Source organism: Vanessa cardui, chromosome 19, assembly GCF_905220365.1.
Source record: "Vanessa cardui chromosome 19, ilVanCard2.1, whole genome shotgun sequence".
In the NCBI taxonomy this organism is placed as follows: Eukaryota; Metazoa; Arthropoda; class Insecta; order Lepidoptera; family Nymphalidae; genus Vanessa; species Vanessa cardui.
Window position 1 is genome coordinate 11014508 of NC_061141.1, and position 14816 is coordinate 11029323.

Here is a 14816-nt window from a genome sequence, read left to right on the forward strand (position 1 = left end):
CCACTTAGTGAGTTAGTGTTCGGCTTTCGAACAACGAAAATTATACGCTCCGAGTGTAAATGTGCGGAATACATCAAATTCACTTAATAGTTAAGAATGAATTGATTACCCGAAAATATTGTTCGAATTTTGAAAAAAAAAAAAATATATCAAAGAAGGTTTTAATAGTCTAATATTTGTTACATGATTATTATAAATTAGTAGGACTAAAAGTCTGTAGCGAATTTCGATAAAAAGGTACAAGAGTTGCAAGAACGAGTTTACGTGTTATCCATGACACAGGCGTGTAAACAGTTTGTTAGCACTGGGCTGTTGCTGACACTTATGCTTGTTGGACCACGGAAGATTTTTTTCAGTATTAAAACCTAGGAACAACACTGTGGGAAAGATAATCTTATGAAAATTCAAAGCATTCCCCAGATCTACAATCCGTAACATTCTTGAGAGCTAAGCTGTTATATCTCTTATGCCTATTGAGACAGTTACCCTCCAAACTAGGATACAAAAATATAAAGTATTGCTGTCTGGCAGTGTAATATATATGAGGTACGGCCGACAACGGCCTTTCACAAAGTGTACTTGAATTGAATACGATTGTATTTTGAATTTCGAATCGAAGTTCCTGAAATTGCCAAAAATTGCGAATATAATTTGGTATAAATAAAGTGCATACCAAAAACGGTGTATGGAGTTGAAGAAAGTTAAGGAAATATTTTCTACCATCACAGGATTATAAGTTTTATATGGTGAAGGCATCAAACATTGTTCTTAGACCACGTCTATCTAATGTTTGATAAGGCTGCTCTTGGGAAATTCTCGTAACGATCCGATATTCTCAATGGGATTGTCTATTTAGCATCAACATATTATATTATCTTACGACAACGCCAATTTGTTTAACGGAATGCTTCACAATATATATTATTAAACATAGATCTATTATAATCTTCACAATAATAGATTATATGTTTTATTTTGCTTATAATAACTTAAACAATAACTAGCTACCGTTCCTGACTTCTCACGATAATATTTATACAGAAGGACAAACATAACACAATACAAGATTTTGTACATGATAAAACAGCGTAGAATTAACACCTGTTGAGTTTAAGGCAGGATATATGAATTTAAATAATTGTATTAACTAACATGACTGTATTTTTTTAAATGTTGAAAAAGAGTAACTACTGAGTTTCTTGCCGGTTATTCTCGGTAGAATCTACTTTCCGAATCGGTGGTAGCTTCACGTAAAATCCACTTGAATAATCCCACTTGAATAAAGTTTATTTTGATTTTGATTTTGATAACTGAAGTATATGTCGCAACGTATAAAGGACTGAAATAAAAAACACACTAATATATTATTCATTCTTGGTAATGAATAGGTAATAAGTTATATACAATAACAGTATTTTATGTTACAATATTATTAAAAGAGATTTACAACAATCGAAAGCCTTCGGCTTAATAAGGGTGCAATAACAAAGAAAAATATCCAAGAATTGGGTCGCCATTCATCCGGGTATTCGGATTTATTGGACTTTAAACTACGGATAAAAAGAAAGAGTAGTTTGAGAACCGCTGCACTGTCTCGTGTTGACCGGATTTTAAACTTTATGGGAAAACTATTTTGTTCCATGCGTATACTGAAATAGCTTCTCATATTTAGGGTTCAGTGAAAATTAATAAATTAGTTTTTTTTTGTCGAAGATTTTATTGCGTTTACTTTGAAATAACATTACGAACCCATTGTAAGTAGTGACAGCACGTCCTGTTTTGTCAATAGGGCTCATAATACCTTCTTAAGTATATTTGTATAGTAGTAGTCGCTCGCGGCTTTGTTGGCTCCCGTTTTAGGGTTTTGGAGCTCAAGTTTGCTTCATACCAAATTTCATCAAATTCGGTTCAGTGGTTATTCGTGAAAAAAGTAAAAGCGACAGACAGACAGACAGTGATATTTTCACATTTGTAATATTAATATAGATCATTTTTTTTGTATTATAAATGACGTCGAACTGCGAGAAAGTAGTTTATAAACTACGTGCTATGTTGTTGGAACGATATAGAATGATTTCTATGTTATTTGTTGACGAATGACAATCTATCTACGATTGAAATTTCTATACATAATATGTTCTATACTTAAAGCCATACACTATTATAAAAGCCAATAATATTAAAGACAAATTTAAAAAGAAACAAATTCAAGTATACTTCAATAGTTTGTACTACAAATTTTAAAGATTATAAAAAAGATACTTAAGAATTTATCATACGATTTACACAATACGGAACCAAAGTATGGGAAAAAGATTTGATCTTAACGTTATTTCGTAAATATAAGTTAAATAGATTTAAGTTAATTGCCGTTTGGACAACAATTTTCATTGAGTTTGGATTTACAGTCTTTTAAAGTGCAAAGTAAAAGTAGTTTAAAAGCAAACGCTTGTGAGATTGTCTAAAGCGTACCAGTTTAAAGGCACATAAATTGGACGAGGAATTGTAAAATGTTCCACACTTTTATTTCCTTCGAGTTTTAAAACCTCAATCGCAATGAACAAGACGTATGCATCCTGATACCTCTTCAAATGTTTTTTTTTTTCTTTTTTAATTTTAGAACATTCATTATGAGCAGTATTTAATCTCAATAAAAAGACCGTATTTGGTTGCAAATAGTCGCATTATTTTAAATAAGTTATACAGGATCTCAGATGGAAAACAAATAGTATATGGAGCACTCGCAACATTATTAGAAAGGGACAGAATCGAATACACACTTTAGTTGTTACTTAAGCTTCAAACAATAATTAAAATTACAGAAATTAAAATTATAAGTAAAAAAGTACAAAATGTGATTTTTGTTAAATGACGTAATAACAAGGTTAATTATTAACAGACTAGCAATCCGCCCGGCTTCGCACGGGTGCAATGCTGATACTCAATATACTACAGAATGTCTCACAACGTTCAGAGTTTTTCATTAATTACATAATACAAACCGCTATGTCACCGTGGTTTTTTTATATGCTATACCAAGTCATATTGATCTATATTAAATGCAGAGAGTATATAAGGTACTAAATTGGATAAAGATTAATGCTCTTTTTCTTAAAATCACTTCGATAATAATACACTATTTCTTGTAAAAAGTAAAAGATAAAAAATTGCCATTGTGGGTTATCCCTAAAAGTTAGACATAATATACCAATCAGGACTTTTTGTAGACCTTTTTAAGGTGTTCAATACTGTACTACAATATTTTGATATGTCTCGTAGAGATCAGCCCGCGTTTGTAGAGCGCAAAAATTAAATTTATTTTCGATAACACTTCAGAAACCTCTTAAATAATCAGTATTTGTCTACTATGTTTTGCATGTTTATACATATAAAGTTGAATCAACGTAGTTATTAAAAAAACCGCATCAAAACCTGTCGTGTAATTTTAAATATCTAAGCATATATATATGGACAGATAGCGGTAAGCGACTTTGTTTTACTATTTAATGATAAAGATATTAAAATGAACAAAAAGTTTTTTAGATAACGTCCTATAAATATATGTATTGAGTTGAATACAACTGTATGAATAAATATCGGAAACAGTTATATTTTCTAACTGTTAGACTAAGAAATGCATGTGTTCCGTCGTTGCTATACGATGTATGTCTTCATCCGCTTGCTACTTGCTTTGTGGAAGAACGTTTCCATTATTTATCAAAGGTCGGTCGTGATCGACTGAGATCAAGCGAAAATCTTAAATTGTCTACTGTTATATATGTAGTTAAAGGCTTAATAGAATTGTTGCTGGGCTGATGTTGAGGATAATGAAAGTCACTAACTAGTTCACGATTTATCAACGAGACGGTACAATTATACGGACTGTGACGCACTTGATACACTCTGTTTTACATGTGCAATGCTTCGACTTTTATACATGATATATGCCAAAGAATATGAGATACACAGATGTGAAATATTTTAGTCATAGAATATGTAACTTTACTAACTGTTTACTTTAATACCCATGTGCATATACGGCACAGAATAATGATTCAGTGTCTCTAACGTCACTATATTTCGACAACTTATAACTACCCACTTACTAAACAGACATATATTATAGATAATGATATATATTAATGTATTTATTTGTATTTAGTGTGTAATATATTAATTTATCGTTAAGTTTACTTAAATTTTATAATGTAAAACTAATTGATATTGTACCTACACCATAAATATGTATTACAAATAATCTCCACTAGATTCAGGGTTGCTCTTGTTAGACATAAGTTATCCCTATGTACACATTTTTAATTTATATAATTTTCTGTATACTCTGTTGGTACAAAAATAAATAAATAAATAAATATACTTGGTGGTAAGATACCACCTGCTCATCAGGTATTGTACCACAAGCAGTACTCAGTATTGTTGTGTACAGGCACATAACATCATAGTTCCTTAGGTTGGTGATGTAAGGAATTGTTAATATTTATTTTTTAAGATCTGTGGGTGGTGGTGACCTCTACCTACCTAGTATCCGGTGGCGTATTTGCCGTCCGTTTTGCCACTTTATACAATTAGTATGATCAATGAGAAATTACTATTGATCACGTGGTACAGTAAATGAAAAGATTTTTCTATAAATGTTTAGAGAAAGTCTTGGTACGATTGTCGGTTTTTCATGTTTAATCCGATAAGAACGCTTTGAAGGCGATTTTTACAGCTTCGTTTTATTCTTTGGAACTTTCTTAACGTAATGAAATATCGCTTCAGCCGAGAGGAGAACTGAAATCACAGTTTAGATCATAGTTCGTAATTATTGAAAACTAGTGAAACTTGTAACTAATCCCTACCTAAAGTATTAATATATAATTTTACGTTTTTATTTTAAATTGCGTTTTGGCTCGTGATTTCGTCTAGATGGTTTGGACCCAATATACGTTATGTATGCGTAATAACCGTGTTCTTTTAGAGCGTCAGAGATCACATGCTCAATCGACTATAGCGGAGTCAAATAAAACTAGGTTAACCATTTAAATACGTGTTATAATAATAATTTGTTTAATTAAAAAAAAATAATAAATAATCAGATGTATGAGATTCCGGTCCCATTTCCTTTAGCACCTCTTACGAGTAGCTGAAGGATGTCGCTCCAACCCATCATTTTATATTTAACTAATTTTGAAAAATATAAAAGTGGGGGGGAGGTTGAATTGGCCCCGCGCCCGCCATCAACAGTAGATTCCAACCATTGATCGGCGAACCTTCCTCGAACATGGGACGTGCACTTTTATAGTGCGCACACACTTTGTAAAATAATATACGTATAAAGTGGAACTAAAGTCCAACAGGTATCATAGACGTAGCTGAGGTGTATAGAAGACTCATAGTCTTACTAATAAACTAAACCGTGGTTCGGTAGTTTGCACAGTCGTAACTGCGGTGTATAAAATATTATTGTCTTATTAATAAACTAGACCGTAGTCCAGCAGATATCACAGCCGTAGCTGAGGTGTGTAGGAGACTCATAGTCTTACTAATAAACTAAACCGTGGTTCGGTAGTTTTCACAGTCGTAACTGCGGTGTATAAAATATTATTGTCTTATTAATAAACTAGACCGTAGTCCAGCAGATATCACAGCCGTAGCTGAGGTGTATAGAAGACTCATAGTCTTACTTATAAACTAAACCGTGGTTCGGTAGTTTTCACAGTCGTAACTGAGGTGTATAAAGAGTAGCCAATGCCACAAAAATAATAATCAATGTGAGGATCAAAGTCTCATAAATAGTAAACCAGTTATCGCTGAGGAAAACTGTAGCCATGGGTTCAACCCTGGATTATCACAGCATCAAATCACTGTCTCTCATACCAGTTCAAGCGCACTGTCAGGCGGCCTAATGTAAGGAATACGTATTTCGTTCAAATATCCACTAACGCAGAGTGTTGTTATATCGTATATATATAATACGTAATAATTCCAAACATAGTGGAATAAAATTCGATGAAACTCATAGATTACCGCGTAGGAATCATACGAGTGAATATAACACAATTTGTTATATTTTCTACCGTAGTAGATTATAAAGTATGAATATACATCATAACCGTATAGTTGTGTGATCGTTATCGCCGTACTCTCTTATAACTAAAACTTAAAACTAAGACTTATATCTAAACCGTACGTTTCCTTAACTAGCTTATAAACCTATTATACGCTTCACATATTTCGTTTTACTTAAACCTAAAGTGGATATAAAACTTAACTTCAACCTACAACAGGCACACACCCGATACTAGTTTACCCAAACCAGCACAAAGCACAGATCATTAATTGCATGTGATAATCAATTTCAATGTGATATGCAGACTTATAACTAAATTAGGTGTCCTACTTCATGTCTCGTATGATATTCTTAACACTAAACTAAAGGGGCGTCCCTAAAAGGACGAACATTTTGCTACAAACGACACTTCTCGTATAAAACGATTAGTGCGCCATGATTGTGTATATAGTTATTGCAGCCTGGATGAAATCCATTATTTGAGCCCGTCACTGCATGAACGTATCACTTCAGCTTATTACAGCCTCCGCAACGCCCTGCAGCATTCGGTCGTGATACTGGTACTACCGATTGATGAAAGACATCAACAACGCCATCGTAACGTCAACCAGCCATAGCTCAGTACCACATAGTACATACACTACTCTAGCAACCCAGTAAGACAGAGTGAGGGATATTACCATATCGTTATACAGTAACCTCGAACCCCGAAACCATCTCACATAGGCAGCCTCCTCGGCAACAGAAGGGGGGACACTACCGTATCGCCGAAGACGTTATACAGTAACCTCAAACCCCGCAACTGTATCACCGAAGCAAATTCAAGACGACATCGCCACGAGGGACACTAATGCAGCGATCAAGCCGCACAGCCTCAAACCAAGCGTCGAATCATCAAGAATCCACCAGAGTATATGCAGTACAGTATTCGTGCGCGATCATTATGCATGTGCACAATACAAATATATTATAAAGGTTTTGTTATTAAACAATAATAATCTTAAAACAAATAGATCATCGTCTTTGTGATCGTACCAATAAGTATGCTTTTATGCATATGTCTGATAATATTTATAGAGTTTTTAAAACGACCGCTTTACGAACTTGCGTCCGTCGATCGACACAGTTTTACATTGAAGAGTTTAGATTTTAATTGTTACACGAACTTATGTTCGTCAATCATCACAGCAAACCTGTGATCGTACCAAAACAATGCTTGTATGCAATCTGTTTACTGACAATATTTATAGATTTCTTAGAACGACCGCTTTACGAACTTGCGTCCGTCGATCGACACAGTTTTACAAGAAGAGTAAACTCTTCAATATAGTATATTCCATAATTAATAGTCATTGAGGTAAACCTCTGACATCAGTATGTATCGCCCCGTACATACGTATTTGCAATTAAATATTTTCAATACGGCCACCATCAAACCGTTTTATATCATATTGATATCATTATTAAATTTTATATAATATATATGATGTCTCATTGAGAACATTCATTTATATGACGGCCTGCCATACCGTCATTTGTAATAATAATTTGTATTATTGCACGCGGCCGGTGCAGCGAGCGCGTCGCTCCGCGCGTTCAAATTGCACCGAGTCGCTGGGCATCATAGCCCCTATATATGCCTGGCGATGAGTATGACATTCGGCGCGGTCTAACGTTAAAATCAATACATGAAACATATTATTTATTACACGAACGTTATCCACAATAATGTACATTAAAAAAAGTATGTTTATTATAATGCCATTCCTTTTATCATCCTTATTTATTACATGTAAATGTATTCAATTACTATGCAATGTAATCTCTATGTATGTTTTTATGTTTCCGTATATGTATTTATGTGTGTATGTATGTATGTATGCATGTTTTTAATATCTCCAAAACAACGCGACCAATTTTGATTACATTTTAATACGTGCTTTATATGGTTCACCGACGACTTATATTGAACCCGGATAGTTGCTCTACAACATACTTTAAAAAAAAAATGTATTAAATCAATCACATTCATTCTCATGTATATAGTATAGTCCGTTACAAACTCCACCAAGTAAAAATAAAAAAACATGATAAATATCTCGTTTTAAATACTTGTAGTAATAAAAATAACCCTTTTCATTTAAAATCTTATCTTTTCTTATATATTATACGTATTCTAAGCTGACTAGAAGAGTAGCATTTACATTTACCCATAAACAATCATTGAAATAAAGCCTATTTTAAAAGAATCATAATCGCAAAAAATAGAACCTTAACGAGAACGGGAGCGTTTTCCTTTCATTCGTCACTTCGGTTATCATCTCTGAACACTTCATAACCTGTTGCATTTAAACTGTGGGATCATCTGGCCTAGAAACGATGAGCGTTTTATTATTTACGATCTTTGCTGTTGGTCAATATTGTTACAGATATTGTTTTCTTTTTATGGTGTATCGGTGTCGCGTTTTATATTTATTGAGTATAATGAATAATTGATTTTTTCAACGAAATAATATAGAGATCAAATTTAAAATTTTAATTATATATTTGGACTTGTTTACAAAGTATAAATATTTTTATTTTCCATGAAATTATTGTCATGAAATTGCTCATTTTTGTCCAAACACAAATCGATGCTCAAAAAATTCAAAAGCATAATAAAATTTTTAATCGACACATATTTTTTTTTTTAATGACACAGGTGGCAAACGAGCAGTAGGCTCACCTGATGGGCAGTGATTACCCCCGCCAATGGATGTGGAGTTGCCGGCCTTTAAGGAAGGAGTACGCTCTTTTCTTGAAGGTACCCATGTCGTATGGGTTCGAAGACTCGCCGGCGAAAGCTGGTTCCACAAAGTGGTTGTGTGAGGCAGAAAAAGCTGTTGTGGATTTTCGGACATCAAGGTGGATACAACAACAAGGACACATTAAGTTTTCCTAACAATGTTTTCTGTTAGCAAGAATCGCGAGACGAATTACAGGTTACTTATATCTGAACCCACAAACTTCAGATAGGATTAACGTGTTCTAACTATTGAGCCATCTGAACATTTTCTATTGATTTTTTATATGAAGGGATGGAAACGTATTAAAAATCTGTTACCCCCCAGGCGATACCCGGATGAACTCAGCAAATATACTTGACCCCTCGTCCTTGCGGTTCGTTAGTACGTTACTTCAGTAATTTCAGTTTTTAATTAGGAAACTCTTAATTAAGATGGGCACAAAGGTCAGGTGGCGTTCGCTTTCATTAAGTCCTGTTTAATTTTAATTTAACTCATAAGTTTATTTTTGTTCATTTCAGGTACAAAATATAAACGATAGCTATATAAAATACAGTGTATCTAGATATTATATTACCTTTTCAATTTTACCAATATCTATTTTTGACATTACTATTTGTTTTTTCAAATATTTAAGGCCTCAATTTTAATATTTATTAAAATTGTACATGTGAAAATCTGTCTGTCTGTCTGTCGCTCATTCACGACCAAACTGCTGAATCGAAGTTGATGTAATTTAGTATGAAGTAAACTTGAACTCCAAAAAGGACATAGACTACTCTTTGCCTGACACATGAAAATCAATGTCCTAAAACACGAACGAAGATACGGGCAACTACTAGTACTAGTTTAAAACCATGAGAGAATGTTATTATTATTATTTAAGAATATAAAGAATCTTGGTCCTCTTGACCGGATTTTTATTACTGTGGCCAATCACAAGTGTGAGTACTTAGATTGGGCCAATCCCTTCTCCCTTATTATTTCACAGTCAAACGAGCTAACAATCTGGTGCAAATGGAAAGAAATTAGGCGAAGGAGGAATGGACAAATTCCATAAATACGGAAATATAACTTAGCTAACTTTCGAAGTAGACACTAACGAATTACTTAACAATTGCTCAAAATTAAATTAAATCATAGACTAACTAGGGATAATGCTTACTATACATATTTTAAATTACATGATTTGACAAGCTATATTGATTCTTATATCATCGAATTGTGATAATCATTAAATTCAAAATTGCATAACAATATATTTATTAACATAACATGGATTTACGTAAACCTCTGCCTTAATTTGGTACAGCGTAACCTCGTTGTAATGTAATGCTTAGTTTTAGTACAATAAGACAATTTATAATCTTGTATTTAAGGTGTTAAAGGCTTCAAGTTTGAGCTGTTTGTTAGTAGAAGTTAAGGTAACAATCCACTAACAATGTAATGCTGATCAAGTATGCTTAATGGGATAAACGCTGCTTTGCTTTGTACAGGATATAAATAGATTTCAGAAGCAATTAGTATTTACTTGAATTATAGGATGCTGGATTTCAGATGAAGTGATGATCACAAATTAACTGAATTACTCAAATCATTACATCGTATTAAACAATGATGCTTACCGCTATCTGTCCCTATGTATGCTTACATCTTTAAAATTATGTAACGGATTTTGATGCGGTTTTTTAACAGATACAGTGATTCGTGAGGAAGGTTTTTTTATGTAATACATGAACAATGAGAGCTGAGATGGGCCAGTGGTTAGAACGCGTGCATTTTAACCGATGATTGCGGACTCAAACCGTTATAATTCATCTCGAGCTCGGCTGTAAAGGAAAACATCGTGAGGAAACCTACATGAGTCTTATTTTATCGAAATTCTGCCACATGTGCATTCTACCAACCCGCATTGGAACAGTTTGGAGGAATATGTTTCAAACCCTCTCCTTAATGGAGGAGGAGGCCTTATTCCAGCAGTGGAAAATTTACAGGCTGTTACTTTACTTTTCTTTATTTTACATGAACAATGTATTAAAGAAACTGAATTTTAGAAGTTTCTAATGTGGTGTCGTAAATAAAGAAATCTGCAGTATATTTAGTGTTCTGACACTAAATATACTGCAGCTTTCTTTATTGTTTGGCCGGCCAGTTATCTTTAAAACACTTGAATATATTTTCTGAGTTTAATTTTAGTGTGCAACAAACCTAAACGCCAACTCCATTAAACTTCCAATTGTCAAGACAGGGTCGGTCGGGCGGGAAATCGGAACAAGTTTAAACCATTTGTGACAATCGATTCAGTGCAAATAAACAAATATTTATGGCAGGATCGATTTCCATTGTTTAATCTCGATGTAAACAAAGCTGAACCCTCAGTGCTTTAATACCTAATACAAGTATTTCAAACGAAGTTCCTATTCAATGGAATATCACATCTTTATCAACCATCGGAAGAGAATACCAAATTATTGTTTTCAAGTGATGTAACTTAAAAAAAGCAGCAACGTAGAATCTTCGTACGCTTTGCTCAAATTTATATTTATTGCTAGCCTGTAAATTCCCACTGCTGGGCTAAAGGCCTCCTCTCCCTTTGAGGAGAAGGTTTGGAACATATTCCACCACGCTGTTCCAATGCGGATTGGTGTAATGCACATGTGGCAGAATTTCTATGAAATTGGACACATGCAGATTTCCTCAAGATGTTTCCCTTCACCGCCGAGCATGAGATGAATTATAAACACCAATTAAGCACATATACCTATATAGTGGTGCCCGGGTTTGAACCCGCGATCATCGGTTAAGATGCACGCGTTCTAACCACTGGGCCATCTCGACTCTTGCTTACGCTTATTGTATTTAAATAATAAAACCAGATCTTGTAGATGTCGCGCTGTTGCGATGTTTAGATTTTCGATATTAGTTGTCGCGTTTCAGAGGGTAAGTTGTTATGTTGTTTATAGATGATAAAAAAGCGTGGAGTTAATACCTGTTGACTTCCAAGCAGGATATATTAATTTAAATAATTGTATTTAACTAACATGACTTTGTATTTTCTAAATGTTAAAAAAGAGTAACTACTGAGTTTCTTGCCGGTTCTTCTCGGTATAATCTACTTTCCGAACCGGTGGTAGCTTCACTTAATTGTAATTGATTCAAAAGTGCTTGTAAAAGCCTGCTGGAAAAAAGATTATTTTGATTTGATTTGATATGTGCGAGGCAAAAAAAGTAGACCTTCTTGGAGTTCAAGTTTGCTTCATAGCAAACTGTATGTTATAGAATAATAAGAAGCTATATTTTATAAAAATAAAAATATAAAAATTACTAACTTACATTATGAATATTGTGTTTACGTATGATCTTTACATAAATAAAATCTCAGAAATAAATCAATTTTGTGATATGAAAATTGTAAAGACTTTTTTGATTAAGCGCACATAAGTGACAAGTTTAATGTGTCATATGATATAATTATAATAATAAAACGCAAACAAAAAATGGCACAACCAATTAGTTCGTTAATTCAACACAATTTTAATTATTAATTAAATATAAAATGATATCGATATCGAATGCAAGTTTTATCGTCACGATAAAAATTAATTAATTAATATACAAATAATTTATTTGTGAACTATTTTATTTAGTCACAATCGTACAATGTAAACAAGATGGCTACATTAGAGCACGCGATCGCGACATATTCGTCATTGATATGTTCGATAATACTAATAACAGTCTGGTGTTGCAATTCAAAATGGCGGTCGTTACACAACTTTATAAGCATAAATCAAATTGTTATCGGAACTCTACATTTGTGCTCTTTAAATATTAATTTCCATATTCAAACTATGAATCAAATCTTGGATTTTTTGTTTCCTTATTTGTTATTATCGTCGTTAAGTTGGTCATTGTGTGCGTCACTGTCAGCGTACATGAGACTTGTGTTAGTGTTCAGTGGGAAAATAAGCTATGAGAAGAGAAAAGCAACAATCTTCAGCTATGGATGTATGTTCATATTTAAAGGAATACCCAGATTAGTTAAAAAGATATATAAATTGAATGATAACGAAGATTCACTTGCATTATTTAGTGTGTACGTTTTGTCGACCTTAAATGCGTTTGTTGTGATAAAAGTATTGACATCTGTGATGTTTTGTTGTAAGAAAAGAATCGCTCGTTTGAAGAGCACAAGAGTAGTATCGTTGATCGGAATAGCTATACTCTGCGACCTTATCACAGTGACTGCGTTACTGTATTCTCTTTTTGAAATTATTGTTCTAGAACCTTCTCAAAATTTTATAATCATTTTGTATCAATACAGATTACTGCCGCACACGATTGTGGTACTGTTTAATAAAACCTCTTTGGAGTATTTTAAAAAACAAATACGGAAAAGGAGAATCCTAGCTAGAAATCAAATTATATAATCTTACGAAATAAAAAGGTAATATTCAAAGCATGACAAGTAAGCTAAGTTAAAACCTTTTTTTTTAAATATATATGGACTAAGAAAATTAAATTATTCGTAAAGTCTGAATTCGCTGTATAACAATTTAATAATTTAATGTACAGAATAACAAATTTATTATTTTAAATTAGATATTTTTCATTGCAAATAGTAGTTTCATTTTTAATATAGACTAAAATAATTAAAAATACTTTATCAAAATTAGTTAATAAGATCTACGTTGCATCTATGTTCGTTAGAGATTTTTAGGTGTACGTGCGGCACGGTTATCAACAGAATGATTTTTAAACTGCTAATGACTCATGTACACATATAACTCATTTTCAGTGTTGCCAATTTATCATACACGATTCAAAACTATATTTAATACTTATTATTTATACTCTAACATATATATAAACACTAATACAATGTAAATTGTTATAATAAAGTGTCTAGATGCACGTCGCTATCACCGGAGCAATGTTCACATTACTAATTAAACGTAGTGTTGGAAACTGGCGTCTTATTTGCATGCATATGAGTATTTTGTACACAAAATGGCCGTGTCCACGACATACGTGGTCCGGTACAAGGATATACTAATGTTAACTGGATGAGGTTATTATTTTTTTATTAATAATGATTTCATCATTATAGAGTAAGGAATGAGTACATTAGAGGAAGTTTGAAAGTGGCACCGGTAACCGAGATGGTTATGTGGAAACTGGCTGTCATGGTATGGACAGCCGGTTTATATATGAGGAGGAATGAGGACCATTTTTTAAGGAAGGTCTTGGGCATAGATGTGGATGGATATAGAGGACGGTTAACTTATCAATTTAAAAAAAAATAATTAAAAAAAATTATCTTTATGCACTAACATAAGTATGAGTTGTCTAATTTTAACCCTGTGTGATTCAATCGATTAAGCGAAAAAATGAGCCACTTGATGTTCTGTGGTTACTCATTCCTTATATTATCATGCGCTAACCTTTAGAGTTAATGTCCAGTGATAATAATAAATAATAATAAGGGTCCCTTGTGTCTGTACTTACACTTGCTCACTTTTAAATACTATATATCTAATATTTTTTATGAATATTACTAATTGTTTTTCTTCTTCAATGATTACGGGTTCTAGGCAAGCGCAACTGACTTTTCATATGCTTTACTTGTGTTTATAATGCATCTCAAGCTCGATGAAGGAAAACATCGCAAGGAAATTTCCATGTGTCTTATTTCAACGAAATTCTGCCACATGTGAATCCACGAAACCGCATTGAAGCAGCGTGGTGTAATATGCTCGTAACGTTTTCTTCAAAGCGAGAGGAGGTCTTAGCCCACCAGTGGAAAATTGACAGGCTGTTACTGTACTGTACTGTAACTGTAAGTAAGTTGAACGCTTCAATATGGAATAAAGATTTTTACTTGAAGTTAGAGCTATGAATTGTAGCCACATCTTGTAAATCTATATCAATAGTTAGCACGCAGTAAGCTTGTTTAGTTT